This window comes from Saccopteryx leptura, chromosome 3 (genome assembly GCF_036850995.1).
Source record: "Saccopteryx leptura isolate mSacLep1 chromosome 3, mSacLep1_pri_phased_curated, whole genome shotgun sequence".
Lineage (NCBI taxonomy): Eukaryota > Metazoa > Chordata > Mammalia > Chiroptera > Emballonuridae > Saccopteryx > Saccopteryx leptura.
Genome location: NC_089505.1, coordinates 312,745,153 through 312,766,990, shown reverse-complemented (window position 1 = coordinate 312,766,990; position 21,838 = coordinate 312,745,153). Strand labels below are relative to the sequence as shown.

The 21,838-nt window shown below is 36.3% G+C and overlaps 1 non-coding gene across 1 annotated transcript; it reads right to left on the bottom strand.

Annotated features, from left to right (window-relative positions):
* Positions 1-17,801: 17,801 nt before the first annotated feature.
* On the bottom strand, positions 17,802-17,910 carry LOC136401905 (U6 spliceosomal RNA). Its single transcript, XR_010750829.1, has one exon. It is a non-coding gene; the product is annotated as a U6 spliceosomal RNA (small nuclear RNA).
* Between the last annotated feature and the right edge of the window lie 3,928 nt (positions 17,911-21,838).

The window sequence follows — 21,838 nt, the reverse complement described above, 5'->3', positions numbered from 1 at the left end:
AGCGCGGGCTCATCTGGTTTGAGCAAAAGCCCACCAGCTTGAACCCAAGGTCGCTGGCTCCAGCAAAGGGTAACTCGGTCTGCTGAAGGCCCACGGTCAAGGCACATATGAGAAAGCAATCAATGAACAACTAAGGTGTTGCAATGCACAATGAAAAACTAATGATTGATGCTTCTCATCTCTCTCCGTTCCTGTCTGTCTGTCCCTGTCTATCCCTCTCTCTGACTCACTGTCTCTGTAAAAAAAAAAAAAAAAAATAAAAAGAAAATTTATCCAACTATCTGTCCTCTCTTTTCTTCTTTCTCTCTTATCTATATGCTAAACAAAATATTCTGCTAAATACCGTTCAATATGTCCTCATGGATACTAGTGCCTGTACTCCAGCCCCATCCCATGCAACTCCCCCTTTGGCTCTGAATTCCCTCCACACCTTTTCGCACTTCATAGGCACTTCCCGCTGAACACACGTGTGCACATTTGAAACAGTCATCTGTTACGAGTATCTTCTCTATCCCTGTTATATGCCAGCAGCCAGCACCATGCCTGATACATATTTGTTTAAAACATTAATGGAAATATGAAGGCTATCAAACTTAAGTGAAAAATTAGCAATAATGATATAGTTATCAACAGGGAAAATAAGCCAAAGTGTTAATGAGATTACAAATAGTAGTCAATGTCACACCAAGTACCAAAGCCTATTAAAAATGCACAGAAATCTTTGTGGTATTTCTATATAAATTGCCCTTCAGTCTCCTCTCATTCCAATATCCAAATGAAGAAATGGAACACAAGACACCTATTTCCAATTTATTCATTTTTATTATTATTAATATTAAAGCAGCATTACTTTCATTCATTGGGCTAAATAACTGTTTAGAAGCTAAACAAACAGATAAATCAATGTTGTCAATCAATAAAAATTCACTCTTATTTCCCAAAGCCCAAATATTTGAGACATATCCATGTTACATGGAGAACTGCCTAAGTAATCTATGTGTATGGAAAAATAGTTTACATGTCACTTAAAACTGGCATCATATACTCTTCGAGAGCCATTTATTTCTTCAGTTTATTTTATAATATAATTGCAGGGGCAATATTTTGGAAGGTTTTAAACCCTGCTCCTGTTTACTGAATGTAAACAGTAAATGAACATATTTTCTTCATTTTTATGGCATAAATTTTAAGTGCTACACTATAAACTGTAGGTCCTCCTGCCCAAGATGATAGTATGGCTGCCATGTTTGCCATCAGTGAAACTCAGTAAATATCTTCTAAGTCACTAGTTTTAGTTTAGTATACTCTAAATGCTATTATTGCCTCTAGAATATTTTATGTTTGCTTTCTTCACACAGTAAGATACATTTTTTCTCAACACAGATCATTGATTTTTAAGCATGAGTCACAGAATGCAGGGCCGGTAAAGACCTTGAGAAGTCATCTATTCCATATCTTAGCCTTCATACAGGTCCACTCTAGCCCAAACTGGATGATGTTCATTGATCCCACTTTTAAAGACCTTTTTAAGAAAAGGGTCCTTCAATTGGCTTCTGTAGCACATTTCAGTGTTTAATAACACATAAGGCTCTCAGGAAATTCCTCCTTATGGCCATCCTAAATAACCAAAGGCACGTGGATTTAGAATTCAATCTTAAGTAACTGGAATAAATTACCTCTGCTATGGAAACAGACATCCAATCTGAATTTGAAAAGTGTCTGTGTGAAATATATAAAATGAAAACATGACTTCTCAGGGATGGACTAAGTAATTTTTAATCAAGTGCCCCCCACTCCACAAAATGCTCGATGATTGTTATCAAGTGGTCTTGATAAAGCCCTCCAGGACATTTTTGAGCCTTGTAAGCACCAGGACCAAAGCTAAAATGAAGACATGAACCCTAACAAGGAGTCAGTCAAATTGTGGTCAAGCTGTATGGGTGATGGGTTATGCACACAGATAGGTAGATATTCCAGGGTGATCTTGGCAAACACACTGTGTCTGAGCAGATAAAGACAAACTGAGCCAAAGTACCTGTGCATATTGGTGTCTTGTGAACATAAGGGCCCTTCACCAACAGAAACTCTCTTTCCAGGAGTTTGTTATTTTTCTCATAATACTGCTGATTACACAATTTATGTATTTCCAGGTGGTCTTCTTTTTCTGTTTGTCCTCTAAATTCTTTTTGCTTAATGTTTGACCTTGGCATTTTTGAAAAGTTCTGATGTTGGCAAGGCAAGAGTTGATGTGAAGAGGTAGCATATTTTATGGACTGAAGGAAATAGTGGGTAAAAAAGAAGCTACTAGCATTGTTTAGTTATTCATTAAAGTCCTTACTAGTTGTGTGACTTTGAGTTTAAAGCTAAGTTTTTTTTCAACAGTAAAATAAAGGATAATCATATCTACAAGTTTGCATGAGGATTAAGTGACATAAATGACAAGAAGAGCTTAGTACTAATAGCTGTTATCTCCACTAATTATTGCATGAAAGCATGAACATGCTATTTGTTTTTAATTCAGTAAGCATTTGCCTATCATCTGCTAAGTAAATGACCATGGTTCAGACCCTTTGATGGAATCAAGAATAAATTATAAAAGTTCCTAATTTTAATTGTTTTAAGAAGAGCTGTGAGGCCTGACCTGTGGTGGTGCAGTGGATAAAGCGTCGACCTGGAAATGCTGAGGTCGCCGGTTCAAAACCCTGGGCTTGCCTGGTCAAGGCACATATGGGAGTTGATGCTTCCAGCTCCTCCCCCCTTCTCTCTCTCTGTCTCTCTCTCCTCTGTCTCTCTCCTCTCTAAAAATGAATAAATAAAATAAAAAAAAATTAAAAAAAAAGAAGAGCTGTGAAACCTATTTAGCACAATGTAACTACTAAGTAAATATTTTAAATCAATATTTACCTCAAAATATAAAGGAAAAATAATTGTAATGCAATATATAGAGAGCTTGGCAGTGAGAAAAGGGTCACGCAGTTTTGGGGGGAGTAGAAAATTTCCAGATGTGTAGATCATGGAAGTATGATGAAAGTGAATGTTAAAAATTTCTGTGATTTTTGGGTTAACACAGATATCATTTGTCTCATCTACATTCTGAACATCACACATTATTAGCACTTTCAATATCTTATTTTTCTGGGTGCAGCTGTTGACCTAAAAAAAGATTGACATCAAGCCTCACTATGTTGAAATATCTCTACAGATGAGTAATAGAATCAATCTCCAAGGACAAACTGAAAGCAGCAGCTTGTGGCAAGGGCTCCCCCTGGAGGCAGGCGTCCTTCCAGTGATGGTCAACACGCAAAGAAAGCTTGATCTTTGCGAGGCTCTATACTAGGAGTTGTGCACTCATTAAATCATTTCATAGTTATAACAATATTGTGAGATGGGTACAATTGTTATTCTTATTTTTTCAATGAGGAACTTGAAAAACAAAGAGATTAAGTAACTTACTCAAGCTAGTAGATGCCCGAGCATTGGTCTAAATCAAGATAATCATGTTCCAGAACGCATGCTCTCAACCACTATGTTGCACTGCCTCTCACATTAAATTAGAATAGGAAGCATTTTTAATGAAAATCTTAATTAATATTCTCCCAAGGCATGGATCTCTGGCCAGCTGGGTAAGCTGGAGACAGATCAATGCATTCTCATTTATAATTAAAGCCTATAGATTGGTGCTGATCAAAATCAGTAAAATACTAAAATAAAATATAAAAATAAAAGAAGAAATCTTAAATGATCATTTTTAATCTGATATTAAAAATGGCAATGTCTTGATTTTTTTAGCAACATATGCCATCTCACTTAATTTTCACACACATCCTGGCACCAGACAGAAATTATTATGTCCATTTTGCAGATGAAAAGCAAAAACTAAGTTTCAGTGAGGTTGGAATTTGCACAGGGTGATTCTTTCTAAAATGTAAGGGAGAAACTCTCAACAATAGGTTTTTCATCAGGTCATGTTCTCTTTCAGTTTTGCCGCGTTGAAAATTAACATCTGCTGGGAAAATATCAATAGGCTTGTATGAAATGTCCAACATCTAAGGTAAATACCATGACTATAACTATAAACGCCACTGATGATGAGAAATCATGGGGCAACTCCTTCCCAGAGCTGTTTTTTCCTATTTGCTCTCATAAGACTGGTATTCCCAGTGGGGCAGCAGAGACTCAGCATTATGGGTGACATAGTTTCATTCACTTTCTGCTTTTCCTAAACCTCTGGTCTATGAAAGTTAAAAGTGATAGAAAGTGGGACTCCTAAGTTTCCCTAACCTCTGTTCTTTCTGTCAAAATCCTCTAGTTCTCCTGTGATTTTCTTGTGATTTCAGAATGATATTAAACGTTTTGAATAAATGATATGGCTCTGGAACCCACACAGGCTGGCTATGAGGCCAGCAGTTACTCCTGCAGTTATTGGGTCATGGTTAGATATGTACCAGGAATTTCGGGGGATGATGATTTGGAGGGCTTGAATGGCTGGGGACAATGAATGCTTAATTCTTGGAAAAAAATGTAAACCCAACCCTGGCTGGTTGGCTCAGCGGTAGAGCGTCAGCCCAGCATATGGAAGTCCCTGTTTGAGTCCAGGTCAGGAAGTGACCATCTGTTTCTCCACCCACCCCTCTCCCTTCTCTGTCTCTCTGTCTCTCTCTGTCTCTCTCTCTCTCTCTTCTCCTGCAGCCATGACTTGCATGGTTTGAGCAAGTTGGCCCCGGGCACTGAGGATGGCTCCATGTTGAAATAGCGATAGCTCACTTGCAGAGCAACGAAGCAGTGGCTCCAGATCGGCAGAGATCGCCCCCTAGTGGGCTTGCCAGGTGGATCCTGGTAGGGACACGCGAGAGTCTGTCTCTTGGCCTCCCTGCCTCCCAATTAAAAAGAAAAATGTAACAGCAGCATGGGCCTACCAGTATGAATGAACTAAATATTAACAGTTATTGGGTTCCTTTGGAATAGAAACCATGTTATTTTTTATTAAACACCACAGGTCCACAAGGTTTTCCTCTGTAATTCTGAAATCCAAAAAGCTGTAAAAAATAAAAATTTTTCCTGTAAATCATTTGGCTGTAAAATCTTGTCCATCCTGATGTGCAAACCTTCTTATTCCTAAGTGAGTAGTCATGTTTTCACTCCTGACACATTAATGTGTTTGATGATAGGAAACGGCTAGCAATTCCCTTGGAAGTACATTTTAATAGAAGATGAATGCACCATTTTACTTTCCTAAAATTTGACAAAGTCTGCAGCTGGAAGCACATCTGGTCCCAAGCATTTGAATTTAGGGCTGTGTGCAGATACTATCTAGCATGGCACATGCTTGGGGAGAGAGTGACATTCAACAAGGAAGTCTGTTGTTGAATAAATGTACCTATGTGGCTTTCAATACCTTACTTTGATAAGGAAAAATGGTAAAAGGAGTAGAAAAGCCAGTTTCTGTTTAGACTTAGTTTTAAATACCTCATTTAACTAAAGGCCAAGCCAATGACATCAATGGGTTATTTTTTTATCACCCCACTGTTTTCTCCAGAAGGGCAGGACTAATCATTTACATATGGACTACTCTCAAATGTAGGTCCTAAACAATGGGTCTCCATGACTAAGTCTGCACTTACATAATTTTAAGTGGTCACGTAGAACCCCACATATAGAAGACATTCATAATACTTTACATTAATAATAATTATTTTTTAAAAATATCAATAGCAATTAGAGAACAATATACTTTTCGTTACCCAGAAATGCTTCCAGTGTTTAAAATACTCTGACAATATATTGTGAACAGTCAAATTGCTTTTTGTATACTTAAAGTGATTAAAAATATATATAAAATGTTAGCTTTTAAAAGTACCAGAAATTGTCTCATTGGAATAATATGAAAGAAATATAGTATTATTAAAGATTAAGTCAGAGAGAAGAGAAATTCCAGTATTTTAAAACAAATTGACATGAATATTTCTGTGAGCGGAATTAGCTTGAATCCTTTGGAAACCTTATCAGGTTTTATAAATGAAGCATTCTCATCAAATTACAATCACCTAACTTTGACAGTAAGCAACATAAAGTTCAGAACAGTAGGATAGTGAGAAAGACCAAAGAAGCTCAACCCAGATGGCCTTGAAATCTAGAGAGATCGATGGCTGAATGAGGGATGGAAGGCATTCTTTACAACTGGGGTGAAGGGTGGGAGTGAGGTAGAATGGGTCAGCACCCCAAAAGGTCTGGAAACCCTGGGCAGGAAGAGAGCAGAGTGCAGGCCTGATAAACTTTCTGGAACATGTAAAGACTAGATTCAGAGGCAAAGCAGGCAAATCAGCTGGAAGGTCATCGCAATGAATTAGGTTAGCATGATAAAAAACTGAACCAGAGAAGTGATAGTGAAGATGGAAAAGTATAAAGAGGAAATATAGAATAGAATCCATTTGTCCCATTGCCCTTTCTACTTGGATCTTAAAATCACACTTAATGGGTTAATAATTCTGGCTGATGGACAGGAGGCTGATAGACCTCACCGCCTGTAGTGTGTGTCTACATGCTTAGCAAGAGGGAAAACTGAAGACTGGTGAGTATTCACACGGCAATGGTTAGAAACATTTTGTGAATGTTTCATGAGGAACTGAAGACATATAGCAGTCCTTGAACAACTGTCATAATCTGATGTATTTTACCATTGCTCTCTGTCATGTTTACGGGGAGAAGGGTAAAAAAAAAGATGTGCAGGCTTGCCCTTGGTAAGGTCTGACTGGGGGAGGGGGTGATGTTTCTTGATGTTCCTTTTTTAATCAAAGCAGCATTATTCTTCATGATAAACTCAGAGATTAATGAAAACTACATCAAGAAAAGGAAACTGCCATTCTAGAAGGTCATGTTTTGCTGTGCTGAAAACAAGTAAAAGGTAACATTTCATAGTAATCACTTGCACTATACCATAGTCCATTAGTTTATTACACATAGCTTTGAGGATAAAACTCTAAGGGTATTAACTATTAACACCAGGTTCTTTGGCCTTGAGGAAAGCCTAAGAACTTTTCCAAGGGAATTTTTATACTTGTCTTGAGCCTGAAGAAAAGAACCAATTCAAATTTCTGTGAATCAACTTTCAAATAAGATAATGTGTATTGTTTTTCTAAATGAAATGCCGGTTCCTTGCCCCTTCCAAAGTAGCAGCCCCCTCCCCCCCAGGTCCCTGGTGCATGGGCCCCCAGGTGGCACTGGAGCTTTGCCCAAAAGAGCAGCCTGCTGGCGGGGGTGGGGTGGGGCAGCCCTGCACACCAGTCCACCCACAGTAGCCGCTGCTGGGCCTCACAGCCAGCCAGCACATCCTCAATGACCGTGGCCCAACTACAACAGGAACGTGCACACAGCCCACAAAGGGACTACCCTGGAGCACCTGGCTCAGGTGACCAGGGTGGGTTTCACCATTGAGCTCCAGGGGATGCTTTCTCCATAAGGACACTCTTTCAACCCTTCAACATTGCTTACAATAGCCAAGTTACAGAAGCAACCTAAATGCCCATTAATAGACAAACACATAAAGAAGAAGTGGATTATATACAATGTAAGGTGACCAATTGTCCTCCTTTAGGGAGAACAGTCCATCTTTTGTGTGTTCCATCCTTCCTCAAAAAGCACTCTCTACACGTCCTCCTTTTTGCTATTGGAAGACTAATCTGTAAATGTCCATATTCAATCGATGCAGAGTCGATCCATTGTGTGTGATATGATGTATTTATATCTAAATGAGTACTTTTTTTTACTATTATTATTAAAAATTAATAAGCATGTAAGCATAATTACAATATAAAATATTACAAAAGTTTTTATTATGTATTTATCATATTATAGTGTATTATTGTTGCAATGAATAAAATGTTTTTTTTTTTTATTTACAATATTGTTTTTTTTTCATTTTTTTGGTCCTCCTTTTCATTGTGAAAATATTGGTCACCTTAACAATAGAATATTACTCAGCCATAAATGAAAATGAAATCTTTTCATTTGTGACAACACTGATGAACCTAGAGGGTATTACATTAGATTTCAATATGTCAGACCGAGAAGAACAAACCAGATGCTTTCACTTATTTGTGGAATCTTAAAACAAAACAAATTAATAAATAAAACAAAACAGACTGAAAGATACAGAGAACAAACTAATGGTTGCCAGAAGAGAAGAAGGTGAGGTAAAGGCAAAAGAGGTGAAGGGGAACAAGAGGTACGGAGTTCCAGTTATAAAATAAATAAGTCATGAGGATGTAATGTTCAGCACAGGGATCATGATCATTAATAATGCAATAACTTTGCATGGTGACAGATGGTTACTAGATTTATTGTAGTGGTCACTTCATAAGGTATATAAATATTGAATAACTATGTTATTCATCTGAAACTAACATAATACTGTATGTAAAGTAAACTTTAATACAGAAAAATTAAGTTAAATTAAAAAATAAAAGCCTGACCACTGGTGGTGCAGTGGATGATTGGCTAGGAATTCTGAGGTCCCTGGTTCAAAACCCCATGGTTGCCAGGTTGAGCACTTGATCACCGACTTGAGTGTGGGATCATCAACATGATTCCCTACTTGCTGGCTTGAAGCCCAAAGTTTACTGATTTCAGCAAGAGGTCACTGGCTCAGCTTGAGCCCTCCCCCACCATCAAGGCACAGATGAGAAGCAATCAATAAATCAATAAACAACTAAAGTGAAGCAACTACGAGTTGATGCTTCTCATCTCTCTTCTTTGTCTCTCTCCCTTCCTGTCTCTCTCAAAAAAATACATGCTACTATTTAAAAAAAAAAAAAAACTTTCACACACACACACACACACACGCACAAACAATACATAAATAAAATCCCCTTTAAATTAGGTTACCTTATTTATTCCCTCTTTTCTGGGAAATACTCATTAGAGTCTTTGTCACTTGAATAATTTCATGTCATATAAAGAACTGAATTAGTAGTCATCTATCCATTTAAAATTCCCCTTATTATCTGGTATAATATATTGCTATTGAGGTGTTACTCCATTATATATGTATATTTTGTGACAGAGACAGAAAGAGGGACAGATAGGGACAGAAAGACAGGAAGGGAGAGAGATGAGAAACATCAGTTCTTCATTGCGGCACCTTTGTTCATTGATTGCTTTCTCATATGTGCCTTGACCAGGGGGCTGCAGCAGAGTGGGTGATCCCTTGCTGAAGCCAGCGACCATGGGCTCAAGCCAGCGACCTTTAGGCTCAAGCCAGTGACCATGGGGTCATGTCTATGATCCCATACTCAAGCCAGTGACCCTGTGCTCAAGCTCTTGGGCCCACGCTCAAGCCAGTGACCTTGGGGTTTTGAACCTGGATCCTCTGTGTCCCAGTCTGACGCTCTATCCACTGCGCCACTGCGCCACTGCCTGGTCAGGTGCTCTATTATATTTTATAGTGAGTCTTATAAATACCTCCATATACTAAGTTGTTTACTACTATTGACATAAAAAATTAAAATCATATACTTTCTGAAAAATGAGTTTTCATATTTGAATATTGGATAAATTTGTTGCTTACAGTAGTATGGAAGCAGCTCGTTTTGTAACTCTGGGCATTGCCTTATATCTAGGCCTCAATTTTTTTCTGTTGGAAAAGTTAAAAACAAATAGGAATGATTCTACAATCAAAGTATACAATATATATGCTTGGAAAATAAATTTTTCCACCATAACTAAAATATTAATAATAAAACCTATTGTTAAGAATACTGAGGCATCCATTTATATAAATTGTATGCCATTAGTAAATATATTTTAAAGTGTAGAGTATTCTTTCATTAATTTTTCTGGGGTTTACCCACAATAAACTTTCTCTGTGCTATTACAAAACTCTTCTTGGAAAAAGACAATGAAGAAACCTAAGGGAAAACATACCAAAACAGTGATATTTTTTATAGTTGTGAAATCTACCACACAGATATTTATATTTCCTAATAAACTAACAGGCAATTCTGGAAATGCAGGCAGATTTTTGTTAGGTTTCTTTCAGAGTTTCTAGTGGCAATTCCTGAGCCTCTGATTCAGTGATGAAAATGTGAACTCAAGATTTCGCTGTCAATGTTGAATCATTAAATCCTGAGCACTGGGAAACTGCTGAAGAGGCTTATCCAAGGGAGAGGCAGGGCACAAGGTGCTGCAGAAGGTGGCCTTCATATGGACTTTGTAACAGAGACTTTTCTCATTTGAAGGTGATGGAATTTAAATGTCATTGAAATGCTTCCTTCATATATACTCTTAATCTTTTGAGGTGAAAGAAATTTATGAGATAGGTATGCGTGAACAGATCCACTGCCTTATTTACTTGTTTTAATTTTAAGTTAAAGAAATCATTGACATGCTGACCTTCTTTGATGTCTTTTCTGAACTCTAACCTTTATCACTAGTGGAATTTCTTTGAAAAAAAATATAGAATATTAACTCTCAGTCTATCAATCAATTCTTATTTCTTTAGTATTTGTTGAGCTATACTACTGTCTTGTTATATAAGCTACCCTTATCTAAAATAATGTATTTACCGTTACATATTTGAGGGTGCCCCTTTATACTTCTTGAATCATGTCAGATTTTTTCAGAACTTAAACATCTTTTTGAGGTTCCTGAATCTTACAACTTTTTGGCTTTCAATCAGTAATATCCAAGTTTAAATATGGGGCTATGTTTATCCTGGGTTAGTACCCATTTGATTCAATGTTTGCTTAATGAACATCTTCTCTAAATCCAGTATTGTATTAGGCTCTTGTATGGAACCAAAAAAGAAGAAAAAACTTGGGCTTCCTTACAAGTCTCAGTCTGGGGTATACTACCTCTGCAGTTTCCTTCTGCCCACCTGAGTTCAAAGAAGTCTTCCATCTACATCTTCTCTCTTGCCCTAGTTCTCATGTCAAATTTCACATTTGCAGCAAAAGTGTCAATAACTACCTATGCTTGCTATTAAACTGTGGTCCTCAGCAGTCTGATCCCAATGGATCAATATTCAGATTCTGTATTCTGTTCCCTCCCACACTGTACCACATACAGGTTACTAGTAATCAGAGGCAAGAACTGGAGCTGAAGGGATACTCCCTGTGGTCTTTGAATCCAAACAGTAGCTCCTTCCCAGGCTGAATAATTACACTTAAGGAGTCAGCCTTAGTCTGCCTGGTAAACTACTACGTAAATACATTTTCTAGAATCTAGACAATGATTGCCTTTGCCTTTACTCCTGTGTGTGGTATGGCTTCTGCTAGATAAGCTCTCATTATCAGTCTTCCATTCGTTTTCGATAGTGTTTCCATTTTCCAAGTACCATTCCTCTGATTCCAACCGCAACCTGTCTGACTTGTTACATTGAGTCAACTCACAAAAATTATTTTATCTTGTTCCTGAGGTTGTAGCTTCTCTTCTTAATAATCTCTGGAATCAGACTCTTTGAATACTACCCCTTGAGCCATCTACTGGTTCTCATCGGAGATTTATGACTTTAGATTTTTCTGTAACATAGAAAAAATATTTTCCAAGCTGAAGTCAAACCCACTAACCAGAACCAACTCCTGAAATGGCGGTGTGATGGTTACCTGTCGGACCGCCATTTCCTTTACCAGTCAGTCTGATCTCCCAGCAAATGTCACCCTTTAATAACATCATCATTCTGCCAATCACCCAGACTATAAAGTCATCCTTGGCTTTTCTTATTCTTTCTTATTCATGTATCTACCTATTTGCCAAGATCTAATTGTCTGTGCTTGTCATTTCCATTGCATAATTATCATACAGTTTCCCTCACCTCCATGTCATATATCATCCTCTAATTGTTCATCTAGACTCCAGATTTCCTGCTCTGATCTATCCTGCACCCTACAGCCAATCTTTATTAAGTATTACTTTAATAGTATTAATTTTCTGTTTAAATTTTTTCAATCATTTTATTTTTCCTGACAAGATTAAGATTAAGTCTGGCCTGTGGTGGCACAGTGGATAAAGTGTGGATACAGAACACTGAGGCTGCCAGTTTGAAACCCCAGACTATACGAGAAGCAAATACTACAAGTTGATGCTTCCTGCTCCTCCACGCCCCCCTTTCTCTCTCTCTCTAAAAAAATAATAAATAAATAAATAAAATCTTTTAAAAAACTAATATTAACCCAGTTTTAGATATTGTGACCTTGCTGATCATGATCTCACTTTATATAGTCTACCTATTTCTCAGTTATTAAATTATACCTCCTTTTCCAGCCAACCTGGCATCCCACTGTTTCAAGAATATGCTAGATTCATTCCACGAGTCTTCACTCACTATATTAATTAGGATCTGTGTGTGAAATGGATGGCAGTTTCAAATTAGATCATTTAAGATATTTTAAAAGAGGAATCTTACAAGAATATGAGCAGAAGTCAGGAAACCACCAGATAGCCAAATTTCCTAGGGCTAGTATGGGAATAATTGTTACTGTCTCGAGATCAAAAGTGATTAGAGGAAAAAATAAGTGCTACAAAGTGCAAAGGGAGGGATTCATGTTGATAGAGGCATCTGGTGGGTGGTAGGAGATCACAGCCAGCTGAGGCTGCCCCAGGGAAGAAACCAGGAGAACCAAGACTTTAAACTGGCCTTCCTCCCTTCTCTAATCTCATGATGGAGCTGCCCCATGTGGCCAAGCCCACAGAAGAATAATGGTAAGGGAATATGCTGAAGTAGCCCCCAAAGGTCAGCCTGCTGGCACATAGAGGAGTGCCAAAACTAAGTAAGATTATTTTTTAAATTTATTTATTAAATTTAATGCAGTGACATTGATAAATCAGGGTACATATGTTGAGAGAAAACATCTCCAGATTATTTTGACATTTGATTGTGCTGTATACCCCTCCCCCAAAGTCAAATTGTCTTCTGTCACCTTCTATCTGATTTTCTTTGTGCCTCTCCTCTCCCCAACCCCTCTCCTTCCTCGCCCCATTCCCCTTCCCCCCACCCCCTCACCCTCATTGCCATCACATTCTTGTTCATGTCTCTGAGTCTCATTTTTATGTCCCATCTATGTATGGATTCATATAGTTCTTAGTTTTTTTCTGATTTACTTATTTCACTCCGTATAATGTTATAAAGGTCCATCCATGTTATTGTAAATGATCCGATGTCATCATTTCTTATGGCTGAGTAGTATTTCATAGTATATATGTACCAAAGCTTTTTAATCCACTCGTCCTCTGACGGACACTTGGGCTGTTTCCAGATCTTTGCTATTGTGAACAATGCTGCCATAAACATGGGGGTGCATTTCTTCTTTTCATACAGTGCTATGGTGTTCTTGGGGTATATTCCTAACAGTGGGATAGCTGGGTCAAAAGGCAGTTCGATTTTCAATTTTTTGAGGAATCTCCATACTGTTTTCCACAGTGGCTGCACCAGTCTGCATTCTCACCAGCAGTGCAGGAGGGTTTCCTTTTCTCCACATCCTCGCCAGCACTTATTCTGTGTTGTTTTGTTGATGAACGCCATTGTGACTGGTGTGAGGTGATATCTCATTGTGGTTTTAATTTGCATTTTTCTAATGATTAGTGATGTTGAGCATTTTTTCATATGCCTATTGGCCATCTGTATGTCCTCTTTGGAGAAGTGTCTATTCATTTCTTTTGCCCATTTTTGGATTGGATTGTTTGTCTTCCTAGTATTAAGTTTTACAAGTTCTTTATAAATTTTGGTTATTAACCCCTTATCAGACGTATTGTCAAATATGTTCTCCCATTGTGTAGTTTGTCTTTTTATTCTGTTCTTGTTGTTTTTAGCTGTGCAAAAGCTTTTTAGTTTGATATAGTCCCATTTGTTTATCCTGTCTTTTATTTCACTTCCCCGTGGAGATAAATCAGCAAATATATTGCTCCGAGAGATGTCAGAGAGCTTACTGCCTATGTTTTCTCCTAATATGCCTATAGTTTTAAGGCTTATATTTAAGTCTTTTATCCATTTTGAGTTTATTTTTGTGAGTAGTGTAAGCTGGTGATCTAGTTTCATTTTTTTGCGGGTAGCTGTCCAATTTTCCCAACACCATTTGTTAAAGAGGCTGTCTTTACTCCATTGTATTTCCTTACCTCCTTTGTCAAATATCAGTTGTCCATAGAACTGTGGGTTTATTTCTGGGTTTTCTGTTCTGTTCCATAGATCTATATGCTTGTTCTTATGCTAGTACCATACTGTTTTGAGTACAATGGCCTTGTAGTATAACTTGATATCAGGAAGTGTGATACCTCCCACTTTATTCTTCTTTTTTAAGATTGCTGAGGCTATTCGGTTCTTTTTTGGTTCCATATAAATTTTTGGAATATGTGATCTATATCTTTTAAGTATGTCATTGGTATTTTAATTGGTATTGCATTGAATTTATAGATTGCTTTGAGTAATATAGACATTTTAATGATGTTTGTTCTTCCTAACCATGAGCACGGTATATGCTTCCACTTGTTTGTATCTTCCTTGATTTCTTTTATCAATACTTTGTAATTTTCCAAGTACAAGTCTTTAGTCTCCTTGGTTAAGTTTACCCCTAGGTACTTTATTTTTTTGGTTGTAATTGTGAAGGGGATTGTTTCCTTAATTTCTCTTTCTGACTGTTCATTGTTGGCGTATAAAAATTCTTCTGATTTCTGAGTATTGATTTTATATCCTGTCACTTTGCTGAATTCATTTATCAGGTCCAGTAGTTTTTTGACTGAGACTTTATGGTTTTCTATATACAATATCATATCATCTGCAAATAATGATAGTTTTACTTCTCTTCTTTTCCAACTTGAATGCCTTTATTTCTTCTTCTTGTCTGATTGCTGTAGCTAGGACTTCCAGGACTATGTTAAATAAGAGTGGTGAAAGGGGGCACCCATGCCTTGTTCCTGATATTAAGGGTATTGCTTTTAATTTTTGCCCATTGAGTATGATGTTGGTTGTGGGTTTCTCATAGATGGCTTTTATCATGTTGAGGTATGTTCCCTGTATTCCCACTTTGCTGAGAGTTTTGATCATGAATGGGTGCTAGATTTTATCAAATGCTTTTTCTGCATCTATGGAAATTATCATATGGTTTTTCTCCTTCTTTTTGTTTATGTGATGAATCACATTGATTGATTTACGAATATTGTACCAGTCTTGCCTCCCCAGAATAAATCCCACTTGATCATGGTGTATGATTTTTTCCATATATTGTTTGGATCCGGTTTGCTAATATTTTGTTGAGGATTTTAGCATCTATATTCATCAGAGATATTGGCCTATAATTTTCTTTCTTTGTGTTGTCTTTGCCTGGTTTTGGAATCAGAATTATGCTCGCCTCATAAAAGGAGCTTGGAAGTCTTCCTTCCTCTTGAACTTTTTGAAATAGTTTGAGAAGGATAGGAGTTAGTTCTTCTTTGAATATTTGGTAGAATTCAGTTGTGAAGCCATCAGGCCCCGGACTTTTCTTTGTTGGGAGTTTTTTGATAACTCAATCTCATTTGGTATAATCGGTCTGTTCAGGTTTTCTGATTCTTCCAGATTGATTTTTGGAAGATTGTATGTTTCAAGGAATTTGTCCATTTCATCTAGGTTGTCTAGTTTTTTGGCATACAGTTCTTCATAGTATTTTCTTACAATATTTTTATTTCTGTTCTGTCAGTTGTTATTTCTCCACTCTCATTTCTAATTTCATTTATTTGAGTCCTCTCTCTCTTTTTCTTGGTGAGTCTAGTTAAAGGTTTATCAATCTTGTTTACCTTTTCAAAGAACCAGCTCTTAGTTTCATTGATCCTCTGTATTGTTTCTTTAGCCTCTATGTCATTTATTTCTGCTCTGATCTTTATTATTTCCTTCCTTCTACTACATTTGGGCTTTACTTGCTGTTCTTTTTCTAGTTCTTTTAGATGCTGGGTTAAGTTGTTTATTTGAGCTTTTTCTAGCTTCTTAAAGTGTGCCTGTAGTGCTATGAACTTCCCTCTCAGTACTGCTTTTGCTGTGTCCCATAAATTTTGAGTTGTTGTATGCTCATTGTCATTCGTTTCTAGGAATTTTTTTATTTCTTCTTTCATCTCATTTTTAATCCATTCATTATTTAACAACCTGCTATTTAGTTTCCATGTGTTTGAGAATTTTTGAGCTTTTCTGTTGTGGTTCATTTCTAGTTTCATACCATTGTGATTGGAGAAAGTGCTTGATATGATTTCAATCTTCTTAAATTTGTGGAGAGCACTTTTGTGCCCTAACATGTGGTCTATCCTAGAGAATGTACCATGAGCACTTGAAAAGAATGTATATTCTCCTGCTTTAGGGTGAAAGGTTCTGAAGATATCTATTAAATCGAGTTGATCTAGTGTGTCCAATAAGTCTGCTGTTTCTTTGTTAATTTTCTTTCTTGAGGATCTATCTAGTGATGTTATTGGAGTATTGAAATCCCCTACTATTATAGTATTGCTGTTGATCTCGTCTTTTAAATCCACCAAAGTCTGCTTTATATATTTAGGTGCTCCTATATTAGGTACATAGATATTTATAATAGTTATATCTTTCTGTTGGATTACTCCCTTTATCATTATGTAGTGGCCTTCTTTATCTCTTACTATATCCTTTGTTTTAAAGTCCAGTTTGTCTGATATAAATATTGCTACCCCAGCTTTTTTTTTTCATTTCCATTTCCATGAAATGTTTTTTTCCATCCTTTTACCTTCAATCTATGTGTATCTTTTTTTCTAAGGTGTGTCTCTTGTAGACAGCATATGTATGGGTCCTGTTTTCTTATCCATGCAGCTACCCTATGTCTTTTGATTGGATCATTTAATTCATTTACATTTATGGTTATTATTGATATGTAGTTGTTTATTGCCATTTTATTCTTTAAAGCTGTATTCCTTTTTTGCTATATTCTTTTCCCACTTTGATCTGTTTACAACAGGCCCCTTTATATTTTTTGTAGCATTGGTTTGGTTGTAATGAATTCCTTGAGTTGTTTTTTGTCTGGGAAGCTTTTTATTTCTCCTTCAATTTTAAATTATAGCCTTGCTGGATAAAGTAGTCTTGGTTGTAGGTTCTTGTTCTGCATTACTTTGAATATTTCTTGCCATTCCCTTCTGGCCTCAAGTGTTTCTGTTGAGAAGTCAGATGTCATCCTTATGGGGGCTCCTTTGTAGGTGATAGCTTTTTTTCTCTTGTAGCTTTTAATATTTTCTCTTTATCACTTAGTTTGGTATTTTAATTATGATGTGTCTTGGTGTAGGTTTCTTTGGGTTTCTCCTTAATGGAGTCCTCTGTGCTTCTTGAACTTGCGAGAGTTTCTTCTGCGTTAATTTAGGGAAGTTTTCAGCTATGATATGCTTGAACAAAGTCTCTAACCCTTGTTCTTTTTCTTCTTCAGGAACCCCTATGATGCGGATGTTATTTCTCTTCATGTTGTCACAGAGCTCTCTAAGAGTTACCTCAGACTTTTTGAGTCTCTTTTCTTTTTTCTTCTCTGCTTTCATGCCTTCATTCCAGTTGTCCTCCAAATCGCTGATTCGATCCTCAGCTCTATCTATCCTGTTTTTAATTCTTTCCATTGTGGTCTTTATTTCTGATATTGTATTTGTCATCTCCATCTGATTTTTTTTATACTTGCTATTTCTTTATTTAGGTGTTCATAATGACCACCTATTTTTGTTCTAATATCCCTAAGCATCCTTACAATCATTATTTTGAACTCTGCATCTGGAAGTTTGATTATTTCCATATCACTCAGTTCATCTCCTGAAGGTATCTCTTGTGGTTTTATTTGGATTGCACTTTTTTGTTTTCTAAAAATATGGAACGCTTCACGAATTTGCATGTCATCCTTGCACAGGGGCCATGCTAATCTTCTCTGTATTGTTCCAATTTTTTATTATATGTGCTGCTGAAGCGAGCACAGTAAGATTATTTTTGGTGAAAATGAGAGATATCCAACATATTTATTTTTCATGAATTTTTTAACATTATACCTTCCTACTCACTTTATTTATATTTTTATATTATGTGCAGTGAATACACTCTAAATGGTGTATGGTTTTATGAGTTTTGGCAACTGCATAGAGTTGAGCAACTACTACAACAATAAAGATACAGAACAGCCCATCAGCCCCCAACATTTTCTTATGCATTTACTATGCAGACAACCCTTCTCCTAGTCCCCCAACCTCGCCACCAATGATACATTCTCCTTCTTTGTAGTTTTATCTCTTCCAGAGTGTCATATAAATGGAATCATAGAATACTGAGCCTTCTTTAACTTACTGTGAATCTCATCTACAAATAAGAATGCTAGATCATATGGTAAGTCATGTTTTATTTTACAATGTAACTGTAATATCTTGCATTCCTGTGAACAGTGTTTGAGGTTCACTGGTTTCACATTTTCACCATGCTCAGTACTGTTTTATTTTTTGTTTGGTCATTCTAGTATCTGTAGAGTAGTATCTCATGGTGATATAAATGTGCAATTCTTAATGATTAATGATGTCAAGTCCCTTTTCATGTGCTTATTTGCCATTCACATAATCTTGTTTGTGAACTTGTTCAAAATTTCTGTCCTTTATCTTTTTTTTTCTGAACTGCTTGTTTTCTTATTATTTTGACAGTAATTTATATACTTGAAAAAATTTCCCTTATCAAACATGTTTCTTAAAATATTTCTCCTAGTCTGCAGTTTGCCTTTTTATTCTCTTAATAGTGTCTTATAAAGAGCAGAGAACAAAAGTTTATAATAGTGAAAAGTAAAAAGGGAATTAACCATAAAATAGAGGAAAGTGTTTAAATCACAAAACAATGTTTAATAACGTAGGTTGTATATGTTTGAAATACTAGATAATATGCATGATACTCTAGCCAAAAAGTTATTCACCGAAATTCACCTGAATATAAAGTTAAATAATTACTGAAGAAAAAAAAAAGGAAACATTGCTGACAACAGCAACAAAAAAATTGCAATAGGCCCAGATGATTTTGGAGGGGAGTTTTGCAAACTTTTCAAGGTTAGAAAATCCAAATGTTCCTTAATCATTTGAGAGCATAGAAAAAGAATAATTTTTTCTATTTTATTTTAATATTTGCTTTAAAATAATGTAGAGGAAGCAAGCACAGGCCTGTGGGAGTGATAAAATAAAACTAGTCATGAGTGGAGAATATTTAAAGCCAGCTGATAGCTACATGAGTGTTATTATATTCCTTTCTGTATTTCAAATTGTTTGAAATGTTGCATGATAATGTTTTTTAAGTAAAAAGAACCGTTATTTTGCAATGAATATATAAAATATTACGAATATAAATTAAAAAATGACAGAAGGCCTTAGCCAGTTGGCTCAATGGATAGATGTCAGCCTGGTGTGCAGACATCCCAGTTTCAATTCCTGGTCAGGGCACACAGGAGACGTGGCCATATGCTTCTCCCCCCTCTCTCTCCCCCTCTTTCTCTCTTTTCCTCCCACAGCCAATGACTCAATTTGTTTGAGTGTTGGTCCTGGAAGCTGAGAAAAGCTAGGTTGTTACAGCATCAGTCCCAGACAAGGGTTGCTGGTTGGATCCCGATTAGGGTGCATGCGGAAGTCTGTCTCTCTATCTCCCTTCCTCTCACTTAAAAAAAAAAAAGAAGAAGAAATCAATGAATGCATAAAGGAATGGAACGACAACCTGATGTCTATTTCTCTCCTTTCTACTCTCTCCTAAAAAAATAAAAATAAAATAAAAAATAACAGCAATAATTTTACCAAAACTATAAGAAATAAACTTTAAAAACTCAGAATATTACCAATAATAAGAAATTTGAACAAAACGTTGGCAAGCTAAGACAAGTAAGTAGTTAGAACAAAGATAAATAATTAAGGGTATATAAGTTTTAACATAAAAATAAGATAAACTTGAATGTTTTATTAAAAGGAAATAATGCAACAACATTCCCTGATCATGATACATTGAACTAAATGTTAATTTTTAAAAGGGTAGAAATCTTTATGACCAGAATTTTAAAACTTACTTATAAATATCCCTTGCATCAAAGGATAAAAATAAATCAAAATTGAAGAATTTCTTTTTGAAATGAGTAAAAATATATAAAAGAGAATCTATAGAATACAATTAAAACAATGTTGAGAGGAAAATTCATGACTTTAATACAAATAATAAAAATGGAAGGAGGACCCACATTGTAAAGCAAGTAAAAGAACAAAATAAATATAAAAAAGCACTCGGGGCGGTGAACACAATACAGTTTTCAGATGATGTCTTATAGAATTGTGAAACCTATAAAATTTTATTAATCAGTGTCACCCCAATAAATTCAATAAAAATTTTAAAACAAAATAACAAAGATAAAAGCAGAAATTAACAAATTAGAAAACAAGAAGATATAACTAATACATAAGTACACAAACTGGTGTTTTGTAGTTATCACCTAATAGACATGCCAGTAGCTAACATAACCAAGAAGAAAACATGAATATACAAGATAAAAAAATGACAGGATAAATACCTTTTGAAATTATAGGAATGTAAAAACATTCCTAAGAGAAGGCTTTACACAATTCTTTGTAAATAAGTTTGAAAATGTTGATAAAAAGGAATATTACTAGACAAACAAAATTTTCCATAACTGCCTTTAAGAAGAAAACAGCCCTGGCCGGTTGGCTCAGCGGTAGAGCGTCGGCCTGGCGTGAGGGGGACCCGGGTTCGATTCCCGGCCAGGGCACATAGGAGAAGCGCCCATTTGCTTCTCCACCCCCCCCCTCCTTCCTCTCTGTCTCTCTCTTCCCCTCCCGCAGCCAAGGCTCCATTGGAGCAAAGGATGGCCCGGGCGCTGGGCATGGCTCCTTGGCCTCTGCCCAAGGCGCTAGAGTGGCTCTGGTGGCGGCAGAGCGACGCCCCAGAGGGGCAGAGCATCGGCCCCTGGTGGGCAGAGCATCGCCCCTGGTGGGCGTGCCGGGTGGATCCCGGTGGGGCGCATGCGGGAGTCTGTCTGACTGTCTCTCCCCGTTTCCAGCTTCAGGAAAAAAAAAAAAAAATTACCAAAAAAAAAAAAGAAGAAGAGAACATTTTAATTTCAATGTCAAATAGAGAATTATACCAAAGTGCTACACTGGCAAAAAAAATCCACCCATAATTTTCATAGGGACTTCCATTAAACCTTCAAAGCATGAATGATGCCATTGCTAACTGTTCCATGGCTTATAAAATACAAAAATAAAGAGAATATGAGTGATTTCCTAAACCTGACAATGACTACACCAATTACAACCACACAAATGACCAAAGACTAATCTTACAGATATTGATAAAAAGAAATAATTCACAAATAGAATCCAACAATACCATAAAAAAGATGAATCATGACTAAGTGGGGTTTATTCCAGGAAAATATAGACAAATCAATATCATCATCTTAATTAACAAGGAAACATTTTTCCCATTCTTACTAAAATCATGAGCAATGCAAGAATTACTCCAATATCTTTTCCTACTTACTATTATTATTAGACAATCCTTCAGACAATGTCAATAAGTTAAGGCATAACAATTAAAAATAAGAAAAAAATTATTTTTATTTGTAGACTATTATAACATACCTTGAAAACCAATGGCAATCAGTGAAAAAATTAATACAAACAATAAGAGAATCAGTAATTTATCAAGTTATTGATTTCAAAATACAAAAATCAATAGTCTTTTTACAGGCTAAAAATAACAATAAATAAAATATGTTAAAAAGAAAATCACCACTTATAATAACAACAACAATAATAGGAAATATCGTGAAGTACTTATCAGAAGAGACATGCAAAGTCTAAAGGAGAAAAAATCTAAAATACC